Source organism: Oryzias melastigma, linkage group LG12 (assembly GCF_002922805.2).
Source record: "Oryzias melastigma strain HK-1 linkage group LG12, ASM292280v2, whole genome shotgun sequence".
Taxonomy (NCBI): domain Eukaryota; kingdom Metazoa; phylum Chordata; class Actinopteri; order Beloniformes; family Adrianichthyidae; genus Oryzias; species Oryzias melastigma.
Genome location: NC_050523.1, coordinates 19,514,663 through 19,537,677, shown reverse-complemented (window position 1 = coordinate 19,537,677; position 23,015 = coordinate 19,514,663). Strand labels below are relative to the sequence as shown.

At 38.1% G+C, this 23,015-nt stretch overlaps 6 non-coding genes across 6 annotated transcripts; all 6 read right to left on the bottom strand.

Moving 5' to 3' along the window:
• Positions 1–17,157: 17,157 nt before the first annotated feature.
• trnah-gug lies at positions 17,158–17,229 on the bottom strand. The gene has a single exon. It is a non-coding gene; the product is annotated as a tRNA-His (tRNA).
• Positions 17,230–17,691: 462 nt separating this feature from the next.
• trnah-gug lies at positions 17,692–17,763 on the bottom strand. Its single transcript has one exon. It is a non-coding gene; the product is annotated as a tRNA-His (tRNA).
• Positions 17,764–18,235: 472 nt separating this feature from the next.
• On the bottom strand, positions 18,236–18,307 carry trnah-gug. The gene has a single exon. It is a non-coding gene; the product is annotated as a tRNA-His (tRNA).
• Positions 18,308–18,788: 481 nt separating this feature from the next.
• Positions 18,789–18,860, bottom strand: trnah-gug. The gene has a single exon. It is a non-coding gene; the product is annotated as a tRNA-His (tRNA).
• Positions 18,861–19,367: 507 nt separating this feature from the next.
• Positions 19,368–19,439, bottom strand: trnah-gug. The gene has a single exon. It is a non-coding gene; the product is annotated as a tRNA-His (tRNA).
• A 446-nt stretch (positions 19,440–19,885) lies between these two features.
• On the bottom strand, positions 19,886–19,957 carry trnah-gug. Its single transcript has one exon. It is a non-coding gene; the product is annotated as a tRNA-His (tRNA).
• Positions 19,958–23,015: the final 3,058 nt, after the last annotated feature.

Here is a 23,015-nt window from a genome sequence, read left to right as displayed (position 1 = left end):
GAAAAAGCGCTACACAGTCATGCTTCAAGGACCGGAACAGAGTTACTTGATCCAATCAGGCGAAAGCACATGACGCTAATTGAGGAAAAGCAAATCCCTCCACTCGTGCTCAAAGACAATTTTCAACCTGTGCAGCAGTTACTGAAATTTGTCTCAGAGGAGGCTCTTATTAACCCATACCTTTTATATATTCCAAGAAGGTAACCATTTCTGCCTATCTTTCTTTCTCTCCGGCGCTTTTTCACTTTCAGTCAGCAAAGTGATAGACTGACCTAGGGATATAAATGACATGAATTCCTATCTATCACCCTCCTCTGTTCTTTCTCTCCTTCCTCCTGCCTTGTGCTCTGGAAATCAAAGACTGCTGAGCCAAGGGGAAAAAAGATTCCATCAATCTTCACTTGTCCCTAACAGTCACGTTTACCTGACAAAGTTGCACAGCACTCTGTGAAATGCAGCTCCTCCCTGCCAAAGCCTTGCCTTATGCCCCTGAAATATTGTTTCTTTCTTTATATTAAATTCTATTTAATGGGCTGCCTTGGTGCCTCAGCATCTGCAGGTGCCTAATCTGAATCTGCACGATGGGAGAATCTGTACCATGACCTTCGTCACATGTCTTCCTCTCGCTATTTTAAGCCTTATATATTCAGGGACCGGTTGCTGAGCTCGCAGGCTGGCTTTCAACAATGCCTCACTTAACATTCATACAGTAGCACACAGCCACTGAGAGCCGCCCTGCACCGCTCCGATGTCCACTGCCAGCCAGGGAGCAGCTTAAAGAACAAAGATGCCCTAATTGGTAGTCTCTGTGTTGCTGTGATGTTGGCTTGCACACTTGTCCTGAATCTCTTTGTCAATCTTCTGTTGGATCCTCTTGATACTGTAACTGTAAAGCTATTGGGCCACATCTATCTCTTTATTGGATGTGCAGAGTAGAGAAAAGTTTCCAAAGGTTTCCAGAATATGATCCAGAGCGATTTTGAATTAATACATGAAAAAAATAAATAAAGAAATAAATAAAACAGCTGTGGAGGAGGACACCAAGGAAAGTTATACCGTGGTCTAGGTCAATACTTGGTTCTGATTAGCTGCAGGGTCTCCATCAAAGGTAATAATGGATACCAAGAAAAGAAGTTTTGGTCACATAGCCTGAATGCTCTATATTATTGTGCTGGCCTAAGTGCCTGTTGGTCTCTGGAACAACAGAAACTTGGATAGAAATAATTCAATGAACAAAATTCAAAAATTTAATCTTTTACTCAGTAAGAAGCTAAAAGTGATCCCAAACAGGTAATGTTGGACTCCTTTTTTCTGCCTTCCATTTCTTTCTTTGAAAGGGTACTAATTACTCGACTACCTAAAGGAAATAAACAATTCTTGGAGAGTCGTTTAACTGTTCTGCCAATAATAGGCACCAATCAGAAAAGAAACAAAACTTTATTGTTCTAAATAAACAAAGAAAGAGAAAAAAATCTATTGCTGGAAATAATTTTCGTTTTAAGAAATTGTGGCTTAATTTTGAAAATGAACAAGATTGTTGCTTTTCATTGAAATATAATTGCAATCATTAAAGTTGACAGTGCATGAAAAAAATCATGACAATTTGGAACAGCTGGTGACGTAATGAAACAGGAAGTGAAACAGTCACGTGACTTCCCAGTTTTAATTAGAGCTTGTAAGAACGTTTTGAAACAGAACTTTCGCTGAAGTTTTTAAACCACCCGGAACTGGAGCTCAATCTTGCTATCACCAAGAGATTCTATCGACCGGCTTTAGAAATTAAAATATCAGGTAATACCCTCATTGGCTTGTTTTAGCCTTATAAACATTAAACACTCACAAAGCTTGTTCAAAAGTCATTGACCACTGAAAAACTGCACGGTATATGCTGTTAGAAATGAGCTTTAGAGCCGCTAGGTAAAACAGTTGACCCAATAAAATGGTTGACCTGGTTGATCTGTTTCAGTCCCAGTGTGCTGCTGCAAATGTTCATTCCTGAGTGATCGACGCTCATTCAACCATTTCCTTTCATTTTCCTGTTAGTTTTCTTTGGTCTTGACTAATTATTTTGTCATATATGTGTTTATTCTGACCATAAATTAGACAACATCATTACCAAAAAAAAAAAAAAAAAAAAAAAAGAATTGGAGTTTATTTCTACTTTGACAGTCAATTCTGAATTTGATGAGTGATTAATTCTTCAACATGAACTCAAATTATTTCAGTCTTTTAGTTTAGTTTGTTTTTGCTAAAATGTTTTTCTGGGCAGATATGTAGCTTACATTTCTGGAACATGTTTGGGGTAATTTTCTTTTTGAAAAAGCTTTTTCCACATCTAGGATGGAATAATTGACAGTGTATTTGGGTTATTTTTTATTATCAAACTTTGACAGTTTGTTCAAACATAATGTGTAAGACCTCGATTTTCAGGTGGTTTAACAGCTTACTACTTTGGACAAACCCTTAAACACTGGAGATGTTTCTAGCAACACCTACATAACTAACACATTCTCACTCCCAAGTCGTCACATTGACACTTGGTTAAGGCCCCTTCTGCATCACTTTTTGACGTTTTGGGTGTTTCCGAGTCGTTGTTTTTCGACATACTGGCTGCTTACATTAAATGACAGGACTGCATCATCTAATGCATCCCATTGGCTGCGGACCGTTGAACTTACAAACAGTAAAAAAAGACAAGTTGGGAACACCCAAAATGTCAAAAAGTCAAGCGGAAGGGGTCTTAACCAAATGTCAATATGTGATGAGTTGTGGATGAGATTGAGTTAAAATAGACATGCTTCTTTGACATACCATAAATGTTTGGCCTAGTGTGATCAAAATAAATCAGAGTATTTTGACGTGGAGAAAAGCGGCTTTTCACATCGGCTTTGGACCATTCTGCATCACTTTACTAAGCTAAATCAGCAGATTATTGATTACTTAAGCCCTTCAAACTATGAAGTGTTGCATTTCAGCGCAACGTTGCACTGAAGTTACGTTAGGTGTGTAAACAGTTGAAGAATAGCAGTAGTCAAAAGAATTTAAAGTTCTGGGGTTAACTTCATACACAAATATTGTACATTTGTTTGTTAACCTAGCTTAAACCTAACTAAATCTGATGAATTTTAATCACATCAATTTACAGAAACCAATATATATTTCTTTATGGTTACCAGCTGCAACACTTTATTCGGTTTTAATTCTTAACAAAATAATACTTTCTTTCAACAGCAACCAATTTTCATTTTAATATTTCTATAGTGATTAAATTCTATCTTACCTCTTAGCCATCTGAAAAGCTTGAAGTAAAATATATTGTTGATCTTTGTTACCCAGTTTGTAGATTAAGCCTTATTCACACCCACCCCACGTGGAGTTGACCTGTACAGGTGCTGCAGGTTTTTTAGGTTGACTGGGTCCATGGAGGGTCTCACCTTCCCCCTTACATGTTGTATAAGTGTTAATTACGACCTGTTGCATGGACATTTTGCCTTACAGGCTCACCAAGTGGTCCACAATCTTGATATTTCACGTGAACCACCTGTGTGCGGCACAGGCAGCCTATAGATACAGTACTTGTAAGGGAAGTTGTGACCATCTTCAATTGACCCAAGGTTCGTGAAGAGGAGGAATTTGTCTCAATAACAACGCCTTGTCGTTCCTCTCTCCAGCTTGTCCAGGGGTATGCAGAGTTGTGGACCAGAAAAAAAAAATCCCTCCAGTGTGTCCCGGGTCTGCTTTGGGTCCTCTTCCTGGTTAGACATGTCTGTAAGACTTACCTGGCCAAGTGTCAGACCCCCTTAACTGGTCTTTCTTGGTGTAAAGGAGTAGTAGCTACTCCGACTTTGTCCTGAATGACTAAGCTTCACACCCTTTATCTGAGGGTGTCCAGAGCCTCCTTCCAAAATCCTTTGCCAAATGGCAGTTTTAAAACCAATCTGCTAAAACTTAATTTAAGGGTTGAGGTCAATGTGTAATAGTCCTGAATAGCCTCTCTACATGAGTTATTCTCTTTTTACACAGTAAGATATAGAGATGTAGGATTGTCCTCAGCTAGTTGAATAAATTAGATAGTGGGCAAAGATATTCAAGGTTTTCCTTGCTGAGTCTCCAAACCCGGAGTAATCTGTCCTCATTATTTTGATATGAAATTGCCCTAAGACAGATCCGACTACAGTTGCTAACTACTCCCCTAGAATCTTTGCCCGGCCTTATTTTTCATTTCTGCATTGATAATGCTCTTCCAGATATGCTTATGATGGGCTTTCTAAGTTTAGCAATTCCTCTGTGCTGGCTGAAAGCCCAGAGGATCAACATTATTATTGCAGGTCAGAGAGGATCTGCCCAGAGGCTTGTCCCCTAAGGGCGCTTAATGAAAGGACAGAGCAATTGGATGAAGACTTCAAGCCCCTGATAGTTTGCGGTTTCCAGAGCACAACAGAAATGCCTGCAGAGAATGTGTTGACATGGCTACCGGCGCTCCCTAGACAGTGTCATGACCTTGGCCTTCCTCCTGGGTAGCCGGCACCACCGTTTATCCAATATGTTAGTCCTTGTAGCTGGTGTTCAGGTGACTAAACAGAAAATGGCTTTGCGCCTGGGGCACAATGCCAGAAGATCGAAGGCCTGTCTGAGAAGACATTGGCCTTTTAGCATCACTATTACTGTACTGCTAACAAGACATGTATCTACCACTGGAATACATTATAGCAGACTCCTAAACTCTCTTATACATATTGTTAACACGCCCAGAAAAAGCAATTCAGAAGTATTACTCCTTGGGGTCAGTAGTTGTCATGGTGTTGCCTCCCTGAAATGATTGGAGCTTGTTAGAGTTAAATGTTTACTACTTGATCATGGCAAAACGCATATAATTTGTTTACCCGTGCAAGTTTTGTATGTCAAAGATTTCAGACAACAATCTTGGCGTATAACACAGAGGCAAACACATCGCTTAAACTAGAAAAACACATCATAACAAGGTACAAACGACTGAGATGTTTCCTTTCTTTCTTGTTCCTATTTTCGAGCCTTGGATAACAAAGAAGAGGTTTTCAGAAAAGCTTTTTTTTTCCCCTCGCTGCCGCAGCAGTAGCAGTGTTCTTCTGCATGTTTTCAATACATGTGGCAAGACTTTTTGTGATATTGACAGCAGGGAGTAATAAAAAGCAGCAGTGTAAGAGCACTTTTTCCATTGTCTGGAGAACTTAAAGTGAAAGCCAAGGAAAAACTGAGTCTGAATTTGCAGCCATGGATGTGGAGGAAAAAACTAAACTAGCTCCAATGGAAGGCATTAATGGAAGAGACATTTTTATATCCTAAATGAGAATATAAACAAATGATGGATAGCAATAATCTGAGCAGTCAACAGAGCGGATCAAAAGCCCCAATGAATGTAACAGTTAAAGATTCAAAGAGGAAATAAATGGTGAAGACCAAAATGAACATAAAAAAGCCTGTGCCAGCATTAGCCTAAATTATGACACTTCTGTTTGTGTTTCTTTAAAATGCATAAGGAGCTGACTCTCCTTTTTTCATATGGTCCAATGTAACATTTTTACCTGGCAGTGGATGCAGGTGCACAGTTGCAGCTGCAAAGCTGTTTTTCTATGACTTTTCATGGCTAAATCATTTCATTTGTACTTATATATAGTTTTTTTTAAAGCTTTTTTTTTTGTTTAAAGCTGTCAGCAGTATTTGCTTCTTATTATTATTGTAAACATTTCAGCTCCAAACTCCTATATATATATTTCCAGATAATATATTCAATTTGCTAAAACCTTCTGTAATTGATGTGACTGAAAGAGAATTTGGCCTTGAAGGAACTTTTCTACCTTTCTTTCTCTCCTCTCTTTCTGTCCTTTTCATCCATTTCTCAGATGTCATTGCAAATAGCATCTCCAACTTTGCTCTCCAATTTGTTTACATTATGTCTCAAAAACCCACTTAATTAGACACACTCTGCTAAAGTCCTCAGACTGTGCAGCGCTCCTCCTCTGGAAGTTTCTTTCAGATCCTTTGCATCATTTTCTGTGGCACAGGAGTCTGGAACTCTAATATCTGAAATGTAAAAGCCCTTGTGCTTACTTATTTGACCATCTGAATAAATATTTGTGTTCAGTAGTTTCCGCACTATGGGATTAAAAGGCATACTATCAATGAATGGTCTATTCTTGATTTGATGTCATATATTAGGTGCATTAGGCAAGACGAAATAGAGAATTCAGTTTGTCAGATTTTATTAACTGCGTTCACAGTAACTATAGAACTTGTTCGTGACATGCTACACGTCAACATATTAGCATACAACTCAAGTTTCCCTAACCTTGTTTTCAACATCTAAAAAAAACACTAATAGTACTAAAACATACATTACTGTGACTATGCTGACTCCCAATCTTATTAGTAACATGTTTTTTTACATGTCACTAACAAGATTGGGAGTTAGCTTAGTATTTTAGCAGTATGAGTCCTCAGTGCTAGTGTGTATGATCGGTTCAGTTTACTTACTGTTGCACCGCACTAAGGACACAAGTGTGCTTGGCTGGGCTTGTTTGTAGTACATTTCCACCTCAAGTGGCACTTTTTGTTGTTAAATTACTAGTACCTCTCTGAGCCTTGCCTGATCTGTCCTGCATCTTCAAAGTTTTCACAAAGCCATGTGTGCTACAAAGAGCACATCACAAAATTGTCCATTACTGTTACGGAAGTAACTTCTTAGAATGAGAACTGTTTTTTTAATCTGATTACTTAGATTAGTTCACTCTAGGATCAAGCGTTTTCCAAGGAGTCACCCTCAATGAAGCACTGTATGAAAAACCAACTCCAGTAATTAAGAGTGTTGAATTGACAAGAAGCAGACACAGGCCTCCTGCTTGGCACCAATGGGACCATAGGAGTGACAGCATGGGGCCATGGATCTTAGCAGCATGTAATCCCCAGAGTTCTTTTAAAGAATTTACAACAAAACTTCACCCAAAAATCTGATTATAAGGTGGTATTTATAAACAGACTATTTACTTATTACTATTACTGATCAAGTCAAAGTCATAGTTACCAATCTATTTTAAAAAAGCAAACAACAAACATGCTAGCAGGGTTGCCTTCCCCGGTGCTAAAGCTTCAACTAATGACAAACAGCACTTTTTTTCCTTTTGGCTGCTCCCTTCTGGGTCACCACAGTGATTCACGTGACTAACAAGTAGGATTTGACTTGATTGTAGTATATTATGTATAATATACAAGTCTCTTGAAGAAACTTCGAAAAGCTGCAAACATTTCTGTATGTGCTACAGCTACCATATTTTTGGACCAGAAGTCATTTTGGAGTGTAAGTTGCAGCACCAAAAAATATGCATGTTAGGGCCACAAATAAACAAGATAACCATAGCATGATGAAAACATGCTAACAATTCAAACAACTCTGTGTCACTTTAAATCACTAAATCCACCGAATTCTGCATCCTCTGTGTCGCTTTGGAACAACTCAGTGTAAGTCTGAGTGTCTGTTCTTCTTCTGTATTGCAGTCAGTAGCACACGCCTACACTGCCCTCTAGTGGTTGTTGCTATTTATATATATAAAAAAAAAATCATATACTATATCACACCCCAGCCAAACTATAGAAAAAATGTGACTTATACTCTAAACAATAATAACAGAAATATCCTTATTGTAGTAATATGACTTAAAATTAATCAAATGTAAAATGGGATTTGTCCAACAGGAATTTTTGTGTCGACCCTTTAGCTATAAACCACTTGTCCACATTAAAGGTATTGTTTAAAAACAGCATAAAACAGGACTGCTGTTTTTTTTTCTTTGTTGTAACAGTTTTACTTGGTAATAATAAATCCCTCCTACATGGTGCTCCATTTGTATGCAAAATGCTCTTGTGCGCAGCAGAGCTGAGCATGTGGATTGCACTCATGAAAATATTTGCCAAACGTTCTCTCCCGATGCCAACTCTTAAATTCTGGAGGGAGTCTCCAGAATTTAGGAGTTAAGCGTGAGGGAATGGGCTGCCAGCAGTCCTGACCTCAACCCCATTAAACACTTGTGGGATCAGTTTGTGTGCGCTGTTCGTGCCAGACTGAACAACACAACCTGACTCCGTTTGCTGCAAATGCAGGTTGAAGAATGGGATGCCATCCGGCAGCAGTCTGTGACTGAGCTGCTGACAGACGTGAGGAGGAGGTACCAGGCTGTTATGGACCTGTCTGGTTTTCCCACGATACTGACGCTCCTGTTGATTCAAGGAATAAAAATAGTACATTGGAAAGAGATTTCTTAGTTCTTTAAACTGGAAACATCTGATCAATCAAAAACTAAACAGGTATTATCGGCCGGATTTGTAAAAATTTGATATGACAAGTCTTTAATGGAAAACAACTGAGCCCTTTTGCTCATTAACAAATCTGTTATATGGCTATATGGAAAATGGTAACAAACAACTTCAGTTACAACTGTAGTTATATAGTTGCTATACTGCAAACAAACAACCTCAACATGTATTTGTGTGCAGTTTCTAGTTTAAACTCCTGACTACACTTCATATGAGTAAGATGTAATGACATGTTTAAAGACAATAACTCCTGAATAACTTCTTTAGTCATTTGATCTTAAAACAACAAATTACTTTCCATAATGTCTCTGAGAAAACTGTCTATTTGATTCACAATATACATATAATTGTGACACCTTTATCTTACTAAACGGTTACTTAAAAAAATATTTCTTTAAAAGAATTTAGAAAATTAACACCGTGAGTTTATAAAGATGTTAATTTAGTCAGCAATGTATGTTTGCGTCGACCGAGTTTTAACATTAGCCTTCCTATGGGAAATCCTATGATACATTAACATCATGCTAGCGGACTTAACCTTTATGTGCTAGATTGATCTCTATGGATCAATTATGGATCTATTAAGCTTAGATTGATTCAGATCAATTAATTGATTTTTATCAACCCAGCCCTACTAATTATTAGAGCAAAATACCATATATGTGAGTGTTCTTAACGTAGCTCATTTCAAGAACAATTTTGTCCTAAAAGACCAGGACCTCACTACAAATTCTACTACTTCCATTCCCAGATATTTTCCATTAATAACAAGAGAAAAATATGTTTTAATATTTTTTGACTTGTTTTGAGAAGATATTTTCCAGTGCAACTGCAGTAAATCAAATGAGACTTTGGAGTATTTCCACTACAGCAACATAAACCTTATGCTAACATTTGTACCTTTCAATATGCAAAAATCAGTCCAGATGGAAAACATTTTGTTCGTCAGGTGAGGCTCTGCAACAATGATTGAATCAAAGTCAAACAAATAGATTCAGCAGAATCCATCTTGTAGTGATTAGAGCGCGTTCCCCAGCTCCTTCACAGCAGTATTTCTCCCACTGCTTAGTTTGGAGGAAAACAGGAAGTTGAAAACAGCCCGGAGAAATGTGAGGTCTCTGCAACAGCTGACAGAAAATAAGAGTGATGATGAGCAAACTACTGAAAGATATCTGCAAGAAATCTGAAAGGAAAACCAATGTAATTCTTCTTCCTTTGCTATTATCTTCAGCTGTATTCATGTGTACTTGAGATAAGGCCAACTAGGAGGGGCAGAGTGAAAGCATGTTCTTTCCAAATAAACTATGCATCTGATTAGCCTTTGGCTGTTGTCATGGACAGGGAATTATCTTCAGCTTCTACAGCATTCAGCAGCAGAAAAAAAAACATGAGAAGAAGAAAAAGGAGGTTTCCTAATGATGTTTTAGTCATGTTTAAAAGGACTAATTATCCTTATATATGGGAAAAAGGCTTTAAAAATGTCCATTGATGTTTTGTGTCACATTAAAAGTTTAGCACTGGAAGGGCTTTGTTGAAGCAGGGTCAGATTTTTTTTGTTTTTTTTAGTCTGGGGACAACCGACATAAATGATGAAGTGCCTTCTGCAAGAAGAGGAAAATACTGGCCTTCACTCTGACTATTTCTCCTTATGGCCATAAGACAGACGCCAATGCAAAGATGTGATTTCTTTCTTCATTGTCACATATAGTAAAACTTAGTGTCCTTATGTCTGACTCAAACATAACTAAGACGGCTATTTCCTCTTTTTGAACAAAAATACATTTATATATTCATAAATGTTCTCTTAATAGTCATTGCCTACAATAGAGGTGCCCACACTTTTTTGGCATGGGAGCTTGAAAAGATCTACATATGTTTATATGTACACCTTGGTAGTACCATGTTGGACCCCATTTTGTCTTCAGAACTGCCTTAATCTTTGGTGTCATAGATTCAACAAGGTATTGAAAACATTCCTCAGAATGTTTGGTTCATATTGACATGATAGCATCACACAGTTGCTGGAGATCCATCATTCCAATCTCCTGTTTCACATTATCCCAAAGGTACTCTATTGTGTTCTGGTGACTGTGGAGGGCGTTTGAGTCCAGTGAACTCATTGCCAATACTCTGGTCGGCTGTGGTGTGTGAATGATACTCAGTTCTAAGGGACACAAAGTGTGACAAGACAATATCTCTCATACCATTACATCATCACCACTAGAACTGTTGAAAAAAAGTAGGACAGATCCATACTTTCAAGTTGTTGATGCCAAATTCTGACTCTACCATCTAAATGTGGAAGCAGAAATGGAGACCCCTCCAACTAGCAATGTTTTTCCAATCTTTTATTCACCAATTTGGGTAATCCAGTGTGAATTGTAGCCTCAGTTTCCTGTTCTTATCTGACAGGAGTGGAACCCCATGTGGTCTTCTACTGCTGTAGCCCATCTGCCTCATGGTTGGACGTGTTGTGTTTTCAGAGATGCTCTTCTGTAGATCTTGGTTGTAATCAGTGGTTATTTGAGTTACTATTGGCTTTCTATTAGCTGGAACCAGTCTGACCATTCTCCTCTGACCTCAACAGCAGTCACTGGGTATTTTCTCTTTTTCTGACCCTTCTCTGTAAACCTTAGAGATGGTTGTGGCTGAAAATCCCATTAGATCAGCAGTTTCTGAAATACTCAGACCAGCCTGTCTGACACCAACAGCCATTCCACATTCAAAGTCACTTCAATCATGCAGGTCGTCTTGATCATTAGGTTCAGTGAAAACTGTGGACTATGCAGTCGGCACCATTGCAGGACTTTCAATCAGGGAAGTATGCTCCTGTATTCTCAAAATACAATTAGTGCAAACAAATGAGCATTTTGAGGCCACAAAACGTATTCATTTGAGGGAAGTTTTTTTATAATGTCAAGGCAAGGGCTCCAAATTAGATATCTTACTTTTACAAACATTGCCCCATATTGTTTATATGCAAAAGACCATGAAATTCTTTTAATAATAATGGTAATATAAAGTTGACCTTTTTGAGATTACATTTTTGTCTCCTTTTCCTTTTGAATTTCTTGTAAAGATCCCCAGTTTTTGGTTATCACATCAATACGGCTGACCATTACTCAAAGCTGATGCTATTATGACAGATTTCCAAGTGAGAAGAAGAAATCATTTGTTAAAGTTATTATACATTTAAAAGCCTATGTCCTGGGTAGAGATGAGACCAAACTCTGAACTGACTCTGTGTTTATCTTTCAGTCAAGCACGCAGAAACATCCAAGCGTCTTCCTTAACATCGTTAAGGTACGCAGTGGAGCGATGCAAAGGGGCCAATGCTTTACTCACGTCATCATTTCATTTGCTATTGTTATTGTTAAAAGCTCAACGTCGTTCTCCATCACCCTCTCGGTGATATCCACCGTATGCTGCTGCGCCCGCGGGACACTGGAGAAGACAACACGCATCCTCGATGAGGAGGGAAGCGGAGCTCGCCTTCAGGCTCCAGTGGATGCTTGCCTGTAAAGATGACAGCGCCAGGGAAGGTGCAGCCTGACAGACCACAACTGCTTCTGCACTCACATGGAAATATGAGCGCGTTTTCATATACACACATACTCAATATCTATTTTATTTGCAAAATTTTTATTCAATTTTGGCAGCTCCTAAACAAAAGGTATAGAACTTAATTAATTCAACTTTCCTTTGGTTCTGAAAAATACAAAATGAAGTACATGAGATTCGCCTAAAAAATTTGATTACTTTTATTAATGGATAATTGAGATTTAGCCAACAATCTGCATTTTATTTATTAATGTAAGGTATTGCTAAAATATATTTAGTATATAGTAAATATATATATATATATATATATATATATATATATATATATATATATATATATATATATATATATGAGAGAGCGAAGATCCTCTGGGACTTCCAGATCCAGACAGACAGGATGGTAATGGCGAACCAACCAGACACTGCAGTGGTTGATACAGAACAAAGGAAAGGAGTTGTGGTGTATGTGGCAGTTCCAAACAATGGTGACATCAAGAAGAAGGAACATGACAAACGCAGAGAGGACTCAGAGAGGAAATGGAGAAAGCTTGGAAGGTGAAAGTGCCAGTGGTGCCCGTGGTAATTGGAGCACTTGGGGCTGTAACCTCCAAACTGGGGGAGTGGCCACAGCAGATCCCTGGAAAGACCTCAGACATCCAGAAAAGCGCGGTGCTAGGAACAGCTACTGCGAAGGACCCTCAAGCTCCCAGGCCTCTGGTAGAGGACCCTAGCTAAGAGGAGAAACTACCCGCGGAGGGTGAGAGGGACATTCTATACATATATATACCAAATAAGCAACGTATTACTGTATATTCTTTTACATGTTTATCCCTTTTTCTTTTGTTCTTTATGATTCATAAATTGGTAAACATAGTAGAAAATAACTAATGATATTCTGGTAAAGCAAGATTAACTTTCCCTGCATCTAATATTTCATGGTACTTGCTCCAAACATGCTTTAGGTCACATAAACAAAAACTATTTTTACCATAAAGGCAATGAGGCAGCTGCAGGCTTCACCTGAGACACCCAAGTCTTGACTGTGCCTCAGGTTTGCCCTAGGTACTTTAATTTTTGAAGAATTTGGGTCATAAAAAGTCATGCTGCATTTGCAGGTATAGTGTTTGTTCTGTAAATTCAAGTGTTTGACAGCCAAACTGCTTTTGACCCTCAAGAAAAGACACTTTAAGCAATAAAAACAAAAAAAAAACATTTGAAGAGCATGTGTCCAGTTTTTTTTTTCTGAATTTGTGGACTTCTGCTGAAGTTATTTCATTATTTTACAATGTATTCAAACAATTAGTGGAAGTAACCAATAAATGCTTCATTCACCTGTAATGAATCTTGTTCAAACAGATTAGCAGGTAAGATTACATCATTGCAGTCTTGCTACTTAATCATTTGGTCGATCAATTAATTTGCATGGCACCTTGAGGATCTACTTCAATGAAAATTGTATTTTAACGTGTTCTTGTGGCCTTTTCTTGTGATAAAAGACAAATAAAATTAACCTTAACAGTGTATTTCTGAGGTATTTTTCTTTTCAAATTGTTGGGAATCAGGAACAGACAAAAATACAGTTGTAAAAAGCTTGCAGTTGTGATGTCGGAGTCGCATTTTCAAAATCTTGGTCAGCCATTTTAACACCTATTTTTCATTTCGACTTGTTCTTTTTGTTCACTGGACATGAAAAGTTTATAAAAGCATTTCTCTATTTAGCCCATATGCTTAGAAGCATCGAAGCAAACTTGTAACGACACGACACTCCAAGAATCAAATTGCTTCCACTCTGCTCTGACCCTTTGCTAAAGCATAAACACATCGCACACACAAAGAGATATTTCAACTGTGAGGAGGTCAGACATATATAGTTGCATTTTGTTAAGTAAACATAATCCTGCTTTCTCCAGACATGCAAAACAGCTTCTTATACTAACTGCTAGGAATAAAATAGTCAAATGGAAAGCTGTTACTTTTATTCACATCATGAAATATAGTGCGCCAGCTCAAAATATCTTTCTGATTATTTCTGAATAAACGCTAGACATAACTTAAAATGTTTATAAAGTTAAAGTTCTCCAAAAGAAAAAAAAAAAAAACATTATACAATTTTTTAATGAGCTAATATGTTGCATGTGTGTTAAGCAGAACTGTCATAGACTGAATAAATTAAGCCTTCTCCTTCAGGGGCACCAGAAAATATTAGGAATACCTTAAATGTTCTATTTGTTTTGTTTGTTTGTTTTTTTCCTGTGACACGCCACAAAGATAAATACATTTGTCGTTCTTCATCTTTTGCCATATCCTGTTAGTGTCGCAACAGCGAATTCGCTTTCTTTGATCTGACCATGTGTTTTGGCAGAGAATTTGCAGAGTTGTAAGAGAGTAGGTCCAAAAGATAAGGGCGAGCTTCACCGTCTGATAACAAACCAACATTAAACCTTTAGATGAGATAGATAACAGTTACAGCCTTAAGTGCATTCTGAAGTCAATAGGCAATCAAAGAACTTCTGAAATCAAGCAACAGATGGAAAATAACTAAAGCCAACTCAAAAGTAACTAGAAGACAATTATATAAACACAGTCCAACAGGAGAACAAACCGAATAAGCACCTTGCTGTTACCAGGATTCGAACCGGGGTTGCTGCGGCCACAACGCAGAGTACTAACCACTATACGATCACAGCTATGAATGACCACTGGAGGTAAGTCTTGTCTTTGTTGCTCTCTCTGACCTTTCTTTTGGAATACAGTAAAACCTCAGCAAGTGTAGAAGTGCTAAGTTTGAATCACTTGTACACAAATATTGAAGAAACTCATCTTTGCATCACAATCACAAAAATGATGACTGTTTTGGAATTCATTCAAAATGGTTTTGCCCTGTCAAATAAGAGATATCTCTATTCTCGACTAATTTGGAATTAGCCTATGAGCACTTGTTAGAGCCAAAAAAAGGTGCATTTAAAGGGAAATATCTGTCTTTTAACATTAAAATGCTGTCAAATATATACTATCAATAAGGCGTTGTTTTTTTTTCTTTTTTTTCTTTTTCGTCAACTCTGGCTAACAACAAGATTTACATGACAACAATGTCATGGGAAAGCTATGTTTTACAATATTAAACTGTCCATGTAGGTGTAACAGCAGAACACCCTTCTTGATCCCATTGCTGTGACACGGATTCGAACCGGGGTTGCTGCGGCCACAACGCAGAGTACTAACCACTATACGATCACAGCTATGAATGCACCTTGGCAATAAGTTTAGTCTTTGTTGCTCTCTATGACCTTTTTCTTGGAATACAGTAGAACCTCAGCAAGTGTAGAAGTGCTAAGTTTGATATATATATATATATAAAAGAAACGTATCTTTGAATCACAATCACTTAAATTGACCATTTGTGGACCTTATTAACAATGCTTTTGCCCTGTCAAAAAGGTGATTTCTCTCTTCTCTACTTGACATTAGCCAATGAACAATTGTGACAGCTCAAGAGGAGGATTTGAAGGAAAATTTCTGGTTTTTACCATAAAAAGTGTGACAAATAAATACTCAGAGTAAGGGTTGTTTTTAGCTTTTTTTCTTATTCACCAACTCAGGGATGTGACCATGTGATGAAGTTGAAATGCTAAGAGTGAGATGTACAGGACAAAGACGCTGATATCCTGGGGAGGTAAGACTTCTGGCTTTTGATATTAATTAAATAATCTATGGAAAACCAACAGAAGAGCAATCCACACATGCACAATGCTGTGGCCCGGATTCGAACCGGGGTTGCTGCAGCCACAACGCAGAGTACTAACCACTATACGATCACAGCTATGAATGAGCACTGGAGGTAAGTCTTGTCTTTGTTGCTCTCTCTGACCTTTCTTTTGGAATACAGTAAAACCTCAGCAAGTGTAGAAGTGCTAAGTTTGATTCATTTGTACACAGATATTGAAGAAACTCATCTTTGCATCACAATCACAAAAATGATGACTGTTTTGGAATTCATTCAAAATGGTTTTGCCCTGTCAAATAAGAGATATCTCTATTCTCGACTAATTTGGAATTAGCCTATGAGCACTTGTTAGAGCCAAAAAAAAGGTGCATTTAAAGGGAAATATCTGTCTTTTAACATTAAAATGCTGTCAAATATATACTGACAATAAGGCGTTGTATTTTTTTTTTCTTTTTCGTCAACTCTGGCAAACAACAAGATTTACATGACAACAATGTCATGGGAAAGCTATGTTTTACAATATTAAACTGTCCATGTAGGTGTAACAGCAGAACACCCCACTTGATCCCATTGTTGTGACCCAGATTCGAACCAGGGTTGCTGCGGCCACAACGCAGAGTACTAACCACTATACGATCACAGCTATGAATGAGTATTGGAGGTAAGTCTTGTCTTTGTTGCTCTCTCTGACCTTTCTTTTGGAATACAGTAAAACCTCAGCAAGTGTAGAAGTGCTAAGTTTTATTCATTCGCACACAGATATTGAAGGAACTCATTTTGCATCTCAATCACAGCAGTTGACTGTTTTGGACTTTATTAAAAATGGTTTTGCCCCGTCAAATAAGAGATAGGGCTGCACGGTGGCGCAGTGGTTAGCGCTCTTGCCTCACGGCGAGAAGGCCCTGGTTCGAATCCTGGCTGGGACCTTTCTGTGTGAAGTTTGCATGTTCTCCCCGGGCATGCATGGGTTTTCAATGGGGACTCCGGCTTCCTCCCACCATCCAAAAACATGCTTCATAGGTTGATTGGTGACTCTGAATTGCCCCTAGGTGTGAATGTGTGAGTGAATGCATGTATGTGCGTGTGTGTGATTGAGGCCCTGCGATAGACTGGTGACCTGTCCAGGGTGAACCCCGCCTTTGCCCTTCAGTAGGACACCCCCGCGACCCCGAAAGGGAAGAAGCGGACAAGAAGATGGATGGATGAAATAAGAGATATCTCTATTCTCTACTTGGCATTAGCCAATGAACAGTTGTGACAGCTCAAAAGGAGGATTTGAAGGAAAATTTCTGGCTTTTACAACAAAAAGTGTGACAAATAATGACTCAAAGTAAGGGTTGTTTTTATCTTTTATTTTTTTTCCTTTGACCACCCACTCAGGGATGTGACCATGTGATGAAGTTGAAATGCTAAGAGTGAGATGTACAGGACAAAGACACTGATATCCTGGGGAGGTAACACTTATGGCTTTTGATATTAATTAATTCATCTATGGAAAACCAACAGAAGAGCAATCCACACATGCACAATGCTGTGACCCGGATTCGAACCGGGGTTGCTGCGGCCACAACGCAGAGTACTAACCACTATACGATCACAGCTATGAACGTGCACTGCAGATCGTTGTAGTATTTCCTGCTCTCTATGACCTTTCTGTTGGAACATAGTAAAACTTTAGGAACAGTAGAACTGCTAAGTTTGATATATATTCGTACACAGATATAGAAGAAACTTATCTTTGAATCACAATCACTTATATTGACAGTTTGTGGACTTTATTAATATTGCTTTTGCCCTTTTAAATACGTGATATCTCTATTCTCTAGCCTTTGAACACTTATTAGAACTAAAAAAAGAGTGGATTTGAAGGAAAATATCTGTCTTTTAACATTAAAATTCTGACAAATATGTACTCATAAGATTTGGATTGCTTTTTTTCTCCCTTTTCACCAATTCTGACAAACAACAAGATTTACATGAAAACAACATCATGGGAAGGCAATGATTAAGAAAGTGGAACTGTCCATGTAGGTGCAACAGCAGAACACCCCACTTGATCCCATTGCTGTGACCCGGATTCGAACCGGGGTTGCTGCGGCCACAACGCAGAGTACTAACCACTATACGATCACAGCTATGAACGTGCACTGCAGATCGTTCTAGTATTTGCTGCTCTCTATGACCCTTCTGTTGAAACACAGTAGAACTTTAGGAACAGTAGAAGTGCTAAGTTTGATATATATTCGTACACAGATATAGAAGAAACTCATCTTTGAATCACAATCACTTAAATTGACAGTTTGTGGACTTTATTAATATTACTTTTGCCCTTTCAAATACGTGATATCTCTATTCTCTACTTATTTGGAATTAGCCTTTGAACACTTATTAGAACTAAAAAAAGAGTGAATTTGAAGGAAAATATCTGTCTTTTAACATTAAAATTCTGACAAATATGTACTCATAACATTTGGATTGCTTTTTTTCTCCCTTTTCACCATGACTAACAACAAGATTTACATGAAAACAACGTCATGGGAAGGCATTGATTAAGAAGGTGGAACTGTCCATGTAGGTGCAACAGCAGAACACCCCACTTGATCCCATTGCTGTGACCCGGATTCGAACCGGGGTTGCTGCGGCCACAACGCAGAGTACTAACCACTATACGATCACAGCTATGAATGAGCATTGGAAGTAAGTCTTGTCTTTGTTGCTCTCTATGACCTTTCTTTTGGAATACAGTAAAACCTCAGCAAGTGTAGAAGTACTAAGTTTGATTCATTCGTACACAGATATTGAAGAAACTCATCTTTGCATCACAATCACAAAAATGATGACTCTTTTGGAATTCATTCAAAATGGTTTTGCCCTGTCAAATAAGAGATATCTCTATTCTCTACTTATTTGGAATTAGCCTATGAACACTTGTTAGAGCCCAAAAAAGGTGGATTTAAAGGGAAATATCTGTCTTTTAACATTAAAATGATGTCAAATATATACTCACAATAAGGGCTTGTTTTTTGTTTGTTTTTTTTCTTTTTCGTCAACTCTGGCTAACAACAAGATTTACATGACAACAATGTCATGGGAAAGCTATGTTTAACATTTTTAAGCTGTCCATGTAGGTGTAACAGCATAACACCCCACTTAATCCGATTGCTGTGACCCGGATTTGAACCGGGGTTGCTGCGGCCACAACGCAGAGTACTAACCACTATACGATCACAGCTATGAAAGCACCTTGGCAATAAGTCTAGTCTTTGTTGCTCTCTATGACCTTTTTTTTGGAATGCAGTAGAACCTCAGCAAGTGTAGAAGTGCTAAGTTTGATATATATATATACATAAGAAACTTATCTTTGAATCACAATCACTTAAATTGACCGTTTCTGGACTTTATTTACAATGCTTTTTCCCTGTCAAATAAGTGATATCTCTATTCTCTACTTGGCATTAGCCAATGAACAATTGTGACAGCTCAAGAGGAGGATTTGAAGGAAAATTTCTGGTTTTTACCATAAAAAGTGTGACAAATAAGTACTCAGAGTAAGGGTTGTTTTTATCTTTTCTTCTTATTCACCAACTCAGGCATGTGACCATGTGATGAAGTTGAAATGCTAAGAGTGAGATGTACAGGACAAAGACGCTGATATCCTGGGGCGGTAACACTTATGGCTTTTGATATTAATTAAATTGTCTATGGAAAACCAACAGAAGAGCAATCCACACATGCACAATGCTGTGACCCGGATTCGAACCGGGGTTGCTGCGGCCACAACGCAGAGTACTAACCACTATACGATCACAGCTATGAACGTGCACTGCAGATCGTTCTAGTATTTGCTGCTCTCTATGACCTTTCTGTTGGAACATACTAGAACTTTAGGACCAGTAGAAGTGCTAAGTTTGATATATATTCGTACACAGATATAGAAGAAACTCATCTTTTAATCACAATCACTTAAATTGACGATTTCTGGTCCTTATTAACAATGCTTTTGCCCTGTCAAATATGTGATATCTCTCCTCTCTACTTGGCATTAGCCAATGAACAATTGTGACAGCTCAAAAGGAGGATTTGAAGGAAAATTTCTGGCTTTTACCACAAAAAGTGTGACAAATTTGGATTGCTTTTTTTCCCCCTTTTCCGACTAACAACAAGATTTACATGACAACAACATCATGGGAAGGCAATGATTGAGAAAGTGGAACTGTCCATGTAGGTGCAACAGCAGAACAACCCACTTAATCCCATTGCTGTGACCCGGATTCGAACCGGGGTTTCTGCGGCCACAACGCAGAGTACTAACCACTATACGATCACAGCTATGAATGTACATTGGCAATAAGTCTAGTCTTTGTTGCTCTCTATGACCTTTTTCTTGGAATACAGTAGAACCTCAGCAAGTGTAGAAGTGCTAAGTTTGATATATATATATATATATATATATATATATATATGGAAGAAACTTATCTTTGAATCACAATCACTTAAATTGACCGTTTCTGGACTTTATTTACAATGCTTTTGCCCTGTCAAATAAGTGATATCTCTATTCTCTACTTGGCATTAAACAATAAACAATTGTGACAGCTCAAAAGGAGGATTTGAAGGAAAATTTCTGGTTTTTACCATAAAAAGTGTGACAAATAAGTACTCAGAGTAAGGGTTGTTTTTATCTTTTCTTCTTATTCACCAACTCAGCGATGTGACCATGTGATGAAGTTGAAATGCTAAGAGTGAGATGTACAAGACAAAGACGCTGATATCCTGGGGAGGTAACACTTATGGCTTTTGATATTAATTAAATCATCTATGGAAAACCAACAGAAGCGCAATCCACACATGCACAATTCTGTGAACCGGATTCGAACCGGGGTTGCTGCGGCCACAGCGCAGAGTACTAACCACTATACGATCACAGCTATGAACGTGCACTGCAGATCGTTGTAGTATTTGCTGCTCTCTATGACCTTTCTGTTGGAACATAGTAGAACTTTAGGAACAGTAGAAGTGCTAAGTTTGATATATATTCGTACACAGATATAGAAGATACTCATCTTTGAATCACAATCACTTAAATTGACCGATTCTGGACTTTATTAATAATGATTTTGCCCTGTCAAATAAGTTATATCTCTATTCTCCAGGCATGTCAAACTCAGTTTGGCTCTGGGGCCGGATCCAGATTTTCTGTTCTCAGGTGGGCCGTATCAGTAAAAGAATGTCAACTCCAACTATTTAGCTTTGTTTTTCCGTACTATGCTTTATCATTTAGCCTAAATTTGTAGCCTACCCTACATATTATAATCACGGATGACAAGGGATCTTTTCTAAGCACAACACATTTATTCACATACAATGGAGAAAAAAATGATTTTCATGTTTGGCATTGAATGTGTTAACAACTGGTTTATTTTAACAGTTGAGTGAATGGAGTTTTATGCCTGAACCAACTCACCACACTAAACAAACTCAAGTAGGAGCTATAAAAAATGTTTTGCCTTAATTGTCATACTGCTTTGAAATAATAATAAATAAAAAAAATATAATAATAAATAAAAATACAAAATAAAAGTTTTAGCAGTGCATGGGCAATAAGATTAGACTACATCAGCTCAAACTACTAGGCTGGACCTACTGAAGCTGAGAATATACTGCAAAATATTAATTGTCTTTAATATGAAACCAGATTCATCTTATTTTTAATAATCTGCATTTATGAGTGCAAACAAATGTTGTGTCATCACACTTTTTTCTCTCTCTCACTGCACTCCTGCAGTCTACTTGCTGCTGCTGGCTCCTGAAACTTGTCATCTTTTTGCCTTTACAAGTGCGTCGATATCAGGTGTCAAATCCTGAGTAGCAGCACATTTAACAATGTCATTCAAGTGTTCATTTGTTAACCTTGAGCGCTGCTTTGTTTTATTAATGTTCATCACAGAGAACACCTGTTCACAAAGATAAGTAGTCCCAAACATGGAGAGAACCTTTGCAGCCACGGCTGTTAATTTGGGGTAACATGGCACAAGATACTGATAAAACGTATCCAATCCAACGGACCCAAATGTATCCTTCATAGCGGAATCGCACTGCAAGTCAATAAGCTCGAGCTGAATGTCAGCTGGCACATCAGAAGGCTTCACTGTAAATGGCGAGCGAAAAAAGCCGAATTTGTTCTCAAGTTCACTGAAAACCTGAAACCTCCGCTCAAACTCTCGCAGCAAATCTGTTATATTGTCTTTATATTTATCCAAATCGGGATGATCCGGTGCCTTCGGACGCACGGCTGTGAGACATGATAAGTGCGTGTTGACCGATAACTTGTTTAGTAGTAGTGGTGAATGGTGAAGCAAGCTTGCCGGTTTATTTCTAGTTGGACACATCACGTTGCGAATGTTTATTTCCTGGTACTAACTTGTGTCAGTGCCGCATGCTGGACGTGAGCCCTTTTACACATTTACTTCCCTCTAGCGGCCGGAGGTAGCATGTGGTTTGTATTTATTTTAAAAAATCATAACTTTTGATAGAAATGAGCTAGTGACTCGCTTCTTTTTTTGACATACTCAGAAATTTATGACGGGCCGGATTAAATCATCCAACAGGCCGGGTCCGGCCCGTGGGCCGTATGTTTGACATGCCTGTTCTAGCCTTTGAACACTTATTAGAGCTAAAAAATAAGGTGGATTTGAAGGAAAATATCTGTCTTTTAACATTAAAAGTCTGACAAATATGTACTCATAACATTTGGATTGCTTTCTTTCCCCTTTTTCACCAAGTCCAACTAACAACAAGGTTTACATGACAACAATATCATGGGAAGGCAATGACTGAGAAAGTGGAACTGTCCATACAGGTGCATCAGTGGAAAAAGCCACTTGACCCAATTGCTGTGACCCGGATTCGAACCGGGGTTGCTGCAGCCACAACGCAGAGTACTAACCACTATACGATCACAGCTATGAATGAGCACTGGAGGTAAGTCTTGTCTTTGTTGCTCTCTCTGACCTTTCTTTTGGAATACAGTAAAACCTCAGCAAGTGTAGAAGTGCTAAGTTTGATTCATTCGTACACTGATATTGAAGAAACTCATCTTTGCATCACAATCACAAAAATGTTGACTGTTTTGGACTTTATTCAAAATGGTTTTGCCCCGTCAAATAAGAGATATCTCTATTCTCTACTTATTTGGAATTAGCCTATGAACACTTGTTAGAGCCAAAAAAAGGTGGATTTAAAGGGAAATATCTGTCTTTTAACATTAAAATGCTGTCAATATATACTAACAATAAGGGCTTGTTTTTTTTCTTTTTCGTCAACTCTGGCTAACAACAAGATTTACATGACAACAATGTCATGGGAAAGCTATGTTTTACAATATTAA